Here is an 8,458-nt window from a genome sequence, read left to right on the forward strand (position 1 = left end):
TTGCCCATTTCAAGGTGCTCCTGGTTTCTGAACACCTGTGGCAGTGCCTTCCATATGGGTGAAGCCAGCCGAGAAACTACCCCTCCCCAGGAGGTGGGGACTGGTGATTGCCTGAGTGAGGAGGCCGGGGATGAGCCCTGGACTAGAACTTGTGACCGACTGCTTTTCCTTCCCCTCCTCTCCCTCCTATTTTCCCACCAACCCCCCTTTTTAAAAATTTCTTATTAAAAATTAAACAATTATTTTGGTTTCCTTTATTCGCTATTCCTTGCTAATCATATGCAGAGTGAGCCTGGGACAGTGGAAAGGTAAGTTGTACTTGGCTTCAGATGATCCTACCAGCCCCGCATTGAGGGGCTTCCGCCAGGCGGCATTGTGAAGTGGTGTTGTGGAGGTTCTCCTTTGAGTCCTCAGCGTTAACCAGCAGAGGCAGATGGTATTTAGTCCTGGCTAATGTTGAGGAAGCTGAGCTCAAAGTAGCTAAGGGAACTTCCCAAAGTCACATTGGAAGTAGCAGAATAGAACCAAACACAGATTGTCTCTGAATCAGGCAGGTTGTCTGATTCCAAAATGGGCTCTTAATTTTTGGAGGTCAAAAAGCTGAACAGACACAGACATTTCTTTTTTTCTTTTTTTTTTTTTGAGCTAGGGTTTCGCTATGCTGCCTAGGCTGGTCTAGGCTCAAGCTGTCCTCCTGCCTTAGCGTTCTGAGTGCTGGGCTTACAGTTTTGTGTTACCAAACCCAATCAAACAGACATTTCTTGAAAGAAGACATACAAATGGCCAAAAAATATGTGAAAAAAATGCTCAGTATCACTTATAATCAGAGAAATGCAAATCAAAACCACAGTGAGGTATGATCTCACCTGTTAGGATGAGTATTATCAAAAAGACAAAAAATAACAAGTGCTGGCGAGGATATGGAGAAAAGGGAGCTCTTACACACTGTAAGGGGGTGTACACTAGAGCAGCTGGCTGGGCGCGGGGTGCACACTGACATCCCAGCACTTTGGGAGGCCGAGGCGGGCAGATCACCTGATGTCAGGAGTTTGAAACCAGCCTGGCCAACATGGTGAAACCCCGTCTCTACTAAAAACACAAAAATTAGCTGGGAGTGGAGGATCACACCTGTAATCCCAGCACTGTTGGGCGGCTGAGGTGGGTGGGTCACTTGAGGCTAGGAGTTCAAGACCAGCCTGGCCAAGGTGGTGAAACCCCATCTCTACTAAAAATACAAAAATGTGCCCGGTGCAGAGGCGGGCGCCCGTAATCCCAGCTACTCGGGAGGCCAAGGCATGAGAGCCACTGGAACCCGGGAGGCGGATGCTACAATAAGCAAGCCGAGATTGCACCATTGTACTCCAGCCTGGGCAACAGTGAGACTCTGTCTCAAAGAGAAAAAAGAAAAAGAGTAAGAGCAAGCTAGGGCACTCACTATGGCAAACAGTATGGAGGTTCCTCAGAAAACTGCAAATGAAATTACAGTGTGATCCAGCAGTCCCACTACAGTGTAGATACCCAAAGAAAAGAAAATCAGTGTTGGAGGGGCATCTGCACTTCTGTGTTTCCTGCAGCACTGTTCACCATAGCCTAGATATCACCAGCCTTGGTGTCCAACAGCAGATGATGGATAGAGAAAATGTGGTCTTGATACACAGTGGAGTACTATTCAGCCATAACACAGGATGAAGTCCTGTTATTCTCAGCAACGTGGATGGAACTGGAAGATATTATGAAATAAGCCAGGGACAGAAAGTTACACAGCACATGTTCTCTTATGTGGAAGGCAAAAAAGAGTGGATCTCATGGAATTTGGAAGTAGACAGAGGCTCCCAGAGGGTGAGAAAGGTGGGGGAAGAGAGAGATAGGGAGAAATGTGTTAAAGGATACAAAATTATAGCTGGATAGGAATAAGTTCTAGTGTTCTATAACATAGGATGACTATAGTTAACAAGAATATATAGTTTCAGGCTGGGCCCGGTGGCTCATGCCTGTTATCCTAGCACTTTGGGAGGCTGAGTTGGGTGGATCACTTGAGGTCAGGGGTTTGACACCAGCCTGGCCAACGTGGTGAAACCCTGTCTCTACTAAAAATACAAAAATTAGCCGGGCATAGTGGTGGGTGCCTGTAAACCCAGCTACCAGGGAGGCCGAGGCAGGAGAATAGTTTGAACCTGGGAAGCAGATGTTGCAGTGAGCTGAGATCACACCACTGCACTCCAGCCTGGGCAACAGAGCAAGACTTTGTCTCAAAAAAAAAAAACAAAAAAGAATATATAGTTCCAGATAATTGGAGGAAGGGTATTGAACGTTACCAACGCAAAGAAAGGATAAATGTTTGAGATGGCAGATATGCTAATTACGCTGATCACATACATTACATGTATTATAACATCACTATGTGTACTCCATACATATGTACAGTACACAATTATGTGTCAATTAAAAAAGAAAAAGCTGAGGCCGGGCGCGGTGGCTCAAGCCTGTAATCCCAGCACTTTGGGAGGCCGAGACGGGCGGATCACGAGGTCAGGAGATCGAGACCATCCTGGCTAACACGGTGAAACCCCATCTCTACTAAAAATACAAAAAACTAGCCGGGCGAGGTGGTGGCGTCTGTAGTCCCAGCTACCCGGGAGGCTGAGGCAGGAGAGTGGCATGGACCCGGGAGGCGGAGCTTGCAGTGAGCTGAGATACTGCCACAGCACTCCAGCCTGGGTGACAGAGCGAGACTCCGTCACAAAAAAAAAAAAAAAGAAAGAAAAAGCAGAACTTAGATTGGAATGGCTATGAAGTAGCTAACTTTTTCATATTTTCGATAGAGACCCTAGGCATTTCTTTTAAATAAACTACCCTTGGCTTCAGGAAATGTTTAGTATTTAAATTTCAGCCTTGCATTTTATAATACACAGAGATAAAACTGTAGGCTTGATTTAGATACAGTCACAGGGGTTTGCCGTGATGACTTTTTTATGTAATAAGGGGGAAATATACCTTAATTAATAAGCATACATACTCATTTTTCTCCCCCATACACATTTTTAGTTGTTGTCCAGGCATTGTGATACTTATGTAAACAGTATGCGATATCTTAGGTAGGAATCAGAATTTTAAGGTAAGAATACTTAGAGTTATATATTTTGCAAACTTTCAAACTGGACATTTTACATGTCCATTATATAACTAATTAAATTTTCAAAAAGACAATACCTGTCTTTAATATGGATGATGCTCTAGCATTTTTTTTCTTTTTTTTTGGAGACAGGGTCTCACTTTCTCCCAGGCTGGAGTGTAGTGCTGCGATCATGGCTCACTGCAGCCTCAGCCTCATATGCTCAAGAGATCCTCCCACTTCAGCCTCCCAAGTAGCTGGGACCACAGGTGTACAACACCACGCCCAGCTAACGTTTAAAATTTTTTGCAGAGACAGGACCTCCCTCTGTTGCTCAGGCTGGTCTGGAATTCCTGGGTTCAAGTGATTCTCCTGCTTCATCCTCCCAAAGTGCTGTGATTGTAGGCATGTGCCACTGCCTGGCCCCATATAAGTGGGATGATGACTTTAGCCTAGGAGTTCCACATCAGCCTGGGTAACATAGCACAAGACCCTGTCTCTACAAATCTAAAAACATTAACTGGTCATGGTGACACCTGCTTGTGTTCCCAGCTACTCCAGGAGGCTGAGGCAGGAGGATAACTTGAGCCCAGGAGTTGAGGCTGCAGTGAGCTCTGATCTTGTCATTACGTTCCAGCCTGGGTGGCAGAGTGAGACCTTGTCTCTTAAAAAAAGTTACTGGCTACCCGATTATTCATAGGAAAAAAACCTGAACTCTGGTCTAAACCTCATACCTCGTACAAAAATTTGCTCAAAATGGATCATGGACTAAAATGGAAAATGGAAAATGGAAAATAAAGATGAAGAGAGGAGCTAGAGACTGGGAGAAACTATTTGCAAATCACATGTCTGATAAAGGACTCGTATCTATAATATATCAAGAACTATCCAATTCAGCAGTGAAACCAAATCATCTACTTTGAAAATGAATAAAAGACCTGAAGAGACATTTCAGATAACATACAAGCACATGAAAAGATGTTCAACATCATGAGCTGTCAGAAAAAATGCACACTAAAGCCACGTCACTATATACCTATCAGAATGCCTAAAATAAAAAGTAGTAACAAGACCAATGCTGGTGAGGATGCGGGGAAACGGGATCACTCACACCTGACTGGTGGGAAAGAAAGATGGTACAGCCATTCTGGAAAACAGCTTGACAGTTTCTTAAAAAACTAAACGTGCAATTGCCACAGGATGCAGCACTCACATTCACAGGCAGTTATCCCAGAGAAATGAAGACTTATGTTCACTCAAAAGCCTTTATGTATCTGTTCATAGCGGCATTATTTATAAAGTCTAGAAACTGGAAACAGCCCGGAGACTGCTCAGCAGGTGAATAGTTAAACAAACTGGTGCACTCAGGCCCCAGATACCACTCAGCAGTAGTTCATGACATCCTTGTTCATCCGTCTTTCAAACTAGAAACCACCATCATCCTTAATCCCCTTTTCTCCATCCTGGGTCTGAGTGGACTTCATTTTGCATTGCTTTCCAATGCATTTTCCCTCTGTCCTTTCTGGTTGTGCCTCATGCCTCCTTTGAACTGTTGTAAGAGCCACCGAATTGTTTCTCTGTCTCATCATGGAATCCTTTCCACACTTCATGCCCCGCTTTGCCATTGGAACAATCTTTCCAAAACATGAACAAACTAACTTAAAATAAATATCCCAGGTAGCCTTCCAAATAAGTCTAAGCTTTCTGTTAGAAGTTTTACTTCTTGTCTATCAGGAACCCCAGGGCTGTAGAGAGATGAATTTGCTGTCTGCATTTTAAGATCAGGCAGAAATCCCTGGAGGGGCCCATGTGGAATAGTGGTACAAATACTGGTTCTGGAATCAGAAGCCCTCATATCCTGGCTCTAACACTAGCTGGATGTTCTTGGGAAAGTTTTGGTTTCAAACCTCAGTATGAGGAAGTATACTCAAGGGATCACACAAGGCTGCTGGGAGGAGCGGATGAGGGGCGTGGTGAAAATGCTGTGTAATCCGTGAAGCACGTCGTATGTGTGAGAAGTGGAGCTGTGTGGATAGCGGTTCTGGAATCATTGTATGAAAACGATGGAAAGCACATTCGTAGTTCTGCCTGATACCACCGGGCACCTGTGTATGTACATGCCTGCAACATGGGTGAAGCCCGGGTCAGTACAGCTCACAGTTTGGTTTTCATGCAGTTAGAAAGGCCCGAGAGGACCCTTCCCCATTCCAGCTGTAGGAAGGAGGCAGCTGTCTCCTGGCTATATTTAGTGGGATTGTCTGTGGCTCCTTGGGGACAAGAATGCAGGGAGTGGGGAAGAAAGCCGTCCTGACTGCTCGCTAGTCAGCCTTCCCCCAGGGAGGAGTGGAGGGGTCATTTCGTGGTAACTTGCCATGTCTTTCTTAAGCCATCTGCTCTTAGAAATGACCAGTATGACAAGTAAAAGACCCATTAGAGACAGATGGGCTGTGTGTCCTGTGCGTTTATGGCTTTGTGGCCTCAGAGCTGCCAGGACTTCATAGCTTTCTGGGGAATGCTGGGTCATCCAAGGGGCTGAAAATAGTGAGAGGAAGAAAATTCCCCCTCGCCGCTCTGGTCTGGGAGTGATTACTGAGGAGAGCGGCATGGAGGGCCCAGTCGTGGGGTCCCTCTCAAGCACACCCTCACCACAGTGGGAATGCGGTCTCAACCTCCCTAGGCCTCTGTGAGTTTTGTCTATCACATACTCACCTCCAGCGGGGATGTCTATGGTGATGAGATGAGGGAGCATCATAGCACATGTGGCACTTAGTAGGCTTGTGGTGAGTGGACGCTGGCATCAGTGGAACAGGAGACTGGGCGCTGCGTGTGGACGCACTCACGTGCTGGTGGCATGGGTGGACAGAGGAGAGAGGGACGCTCTGCAGTTCTCCTGTTGGTCTGTCACCCCCGCTGTTGTGAGCAGAATCCGTGAGTGTATTCTGTTGCCCCAGTCAACTTGGTAGGCTGATTGCTCAATTTTCTGCTTCCACTTTTGATTTCTTAAGAATGGAAAAAGGAATACTTCAGTGACTTTTCTGGTTGATGGCATACATTCCTTGATATCACCTTAATGCTTTTTAATTTCTATGTATTTTGGATGTTGGAGCTTGCCTGACATCTGTGTTTTTCTACCTCACCCTCTCGCGTAACTGTTGGCCACACCAGGACCAGAGAGAAGTGACCAGACCGATTGGTAGCAGGGCTAGGACTGGAATTCCCCAGGCTTTTGATGCCCAGCAGGCTCTATTTTCTGTATTGCACTGCTCTTCCCTATTTCGACACCTGTTAGGACAGTGGATGTGAAATGTAGCTGGGCACTTTTTGGGGTGTGCTAGGAGTGTGGGAGATGCTTCAGACTGGCATTTTTCCCTGGTTCTGAATTCTCATGGCTCAGAGTCAGTCTCTAGGCTACTGACCGGGAAGATACAGGAAGTTGTTTTGTATGGCAAACTATGCCAGGGCATTTCTTTCACCCGGCAATTTATTTGGTTTGGACTGGAATAAATCTGTGATATTGGTTTCTTTGCCAATATTATTGGGGAGTGGAGTCTGACTTGTTAACTTAGCCCAATTTGTAGTGCTTAGAATCTCATTGAGTGTGTGTTGAACTGAGCGGAAGTGTGAGAGCATCTTGGACAGTGGTTTGCAAACCTAGCTGCATCTGGGGGGCTGTGAGAAAATCATGCATGCTTACTCCAGACCAGTTGAAATAGAATCTGCAAGAATAGAGCCTGGGCAGCTATAGTGCTGTTAAAATCCCCCAGGTGGTTCGGATATACCGTAAAGGTTGAAAACCACTAATCCACAGTGAATTGGAGGCCTGGATCATAGATGTGCCTTATGCTTTCACCAGCTTAGAATGGTTCTTGTGCTTTAGAACTGTGAAAAAAATGTTATGCAAACAAATGTGGAAATAGCCAAATGCCACATCCTGTTACTACCTGCCATGAAGTATATTTGCCAGTTATTCACTCTATTCTGATCTCTACCCATTCCTCTGTTTCTTAATGGAACAATAATTTGACAGTTGGTTATGCAGAGCCAGAGTAAGTTTAGTTTGATTGGTGGGAAACGATTTTGGGTATGAAGTACTCTTTAGGCATTTATTGAACTCTTGTTTGTATCACCTCTGTGCTGGACAGTTTATAAATATTACTTCTTTAAGCAAGGCCTATGGAGTCAGGCTGCCTGGGTTTTGCTAACTAGCTGTGTCATTTGGGGCAAGTTTTTAAGCTTATATAAACCTGACTTTCATCTATGAAATGGGATGACAAGGGGTCATTATCATCTCACAGGATCGTGCAAATGTGTGTGTAAAGTGCTTAGTTTGGTGCCTAACACATAGCAACTACTCAGTAAAGTTATTATTACACCATCATCATCATATTTAAATGTAAATATTAAGAGTTAATAAATTTGTAAAAGGTACTATACCCTTACCCCTTGAACCAAAGACTACTTTAGTTTTAAGTGGTTGGGATAATTTATCACTTAAATATTGGCCTCTTGAATACCTTGAATTTCAATTGAACGTAGCCAGAGGATTTCATAATTGGACCGTTGCCTCTGGAAGTTGGAGCTTTGTTTGGTTTCACTTCCTACACTAAGCATGTGGCCGTACGCACCTTTATGGTGACTTCTGGTACTGGGGAATCAAAGCTTCATTCGCCTCTTTGGAGGAGATGATCTTGTGCTATACGAAGCACTCAGACTTCGTTAACTATGTACCATCCAGACAAGACCAGATGCTTCCCATGGCATCCTGTCCTTTCCTTAGCTCTCTCATCAATCTAGCCTGTTCCTTCTATTCCTCTTTTTACTAGGACTTGTCTTTGAACAAGGAATGTTGTTTTGTCACTGCTAGGTCCCCAGCAATTAGTAATGCCTAGCACATACTAGGTGCCTCCTGAATGTGAATAGGTGATAATCTGGCAGAACACAAGATAAATGCGTGGGTTGAGATTTAAGCTGTGTGGTATGAATGCTACATTGCAAAATTATTAAATCAATTTTCTTAATACAAGTTTAACATGTCTGAGTAACTGACTTAGTTCAGTAATCATTTACTGAGTGTCTTCTAGGCCAGATAGTGGGAACAGAAAGGTAATAATATATGATTCCTGCCTCATGCGCAGGAAGTCTAGTGCGATGGACTGACACATGCCAATGGCTGCCATGGAATATGGTGAGTATTAAGATAAAGGGGCACCCTGTGTGCCCTTGGAGCATAGAGCAGGGCTTGTGTTCTGGGAACTTGGGCTCCATTTGAAAACACAATTTAAATTCATTTTCTTTTTTCTTTTTTTTTTTTTTTGAGACAGAGTCTTGCTGTTTTGTCCAGGCTGG

The sequence above is a fragment of the Trachypithecus francoisi genome, unplaced genomic scaffold, assembly GCF_009764315.1.
Source record: "Trachypithecus francoisi isolate TF-2019V2 unplaced genomic scaffold, Tfra_2.0 Contig00837, whole genome shotgun sequence".
Lineage (NCBI taxonomy): Eukaryota > Metazoa > Chordata > Mammalia > Primates > Cercopithecidae > Trachypithecus > Trachypithecus francoisi.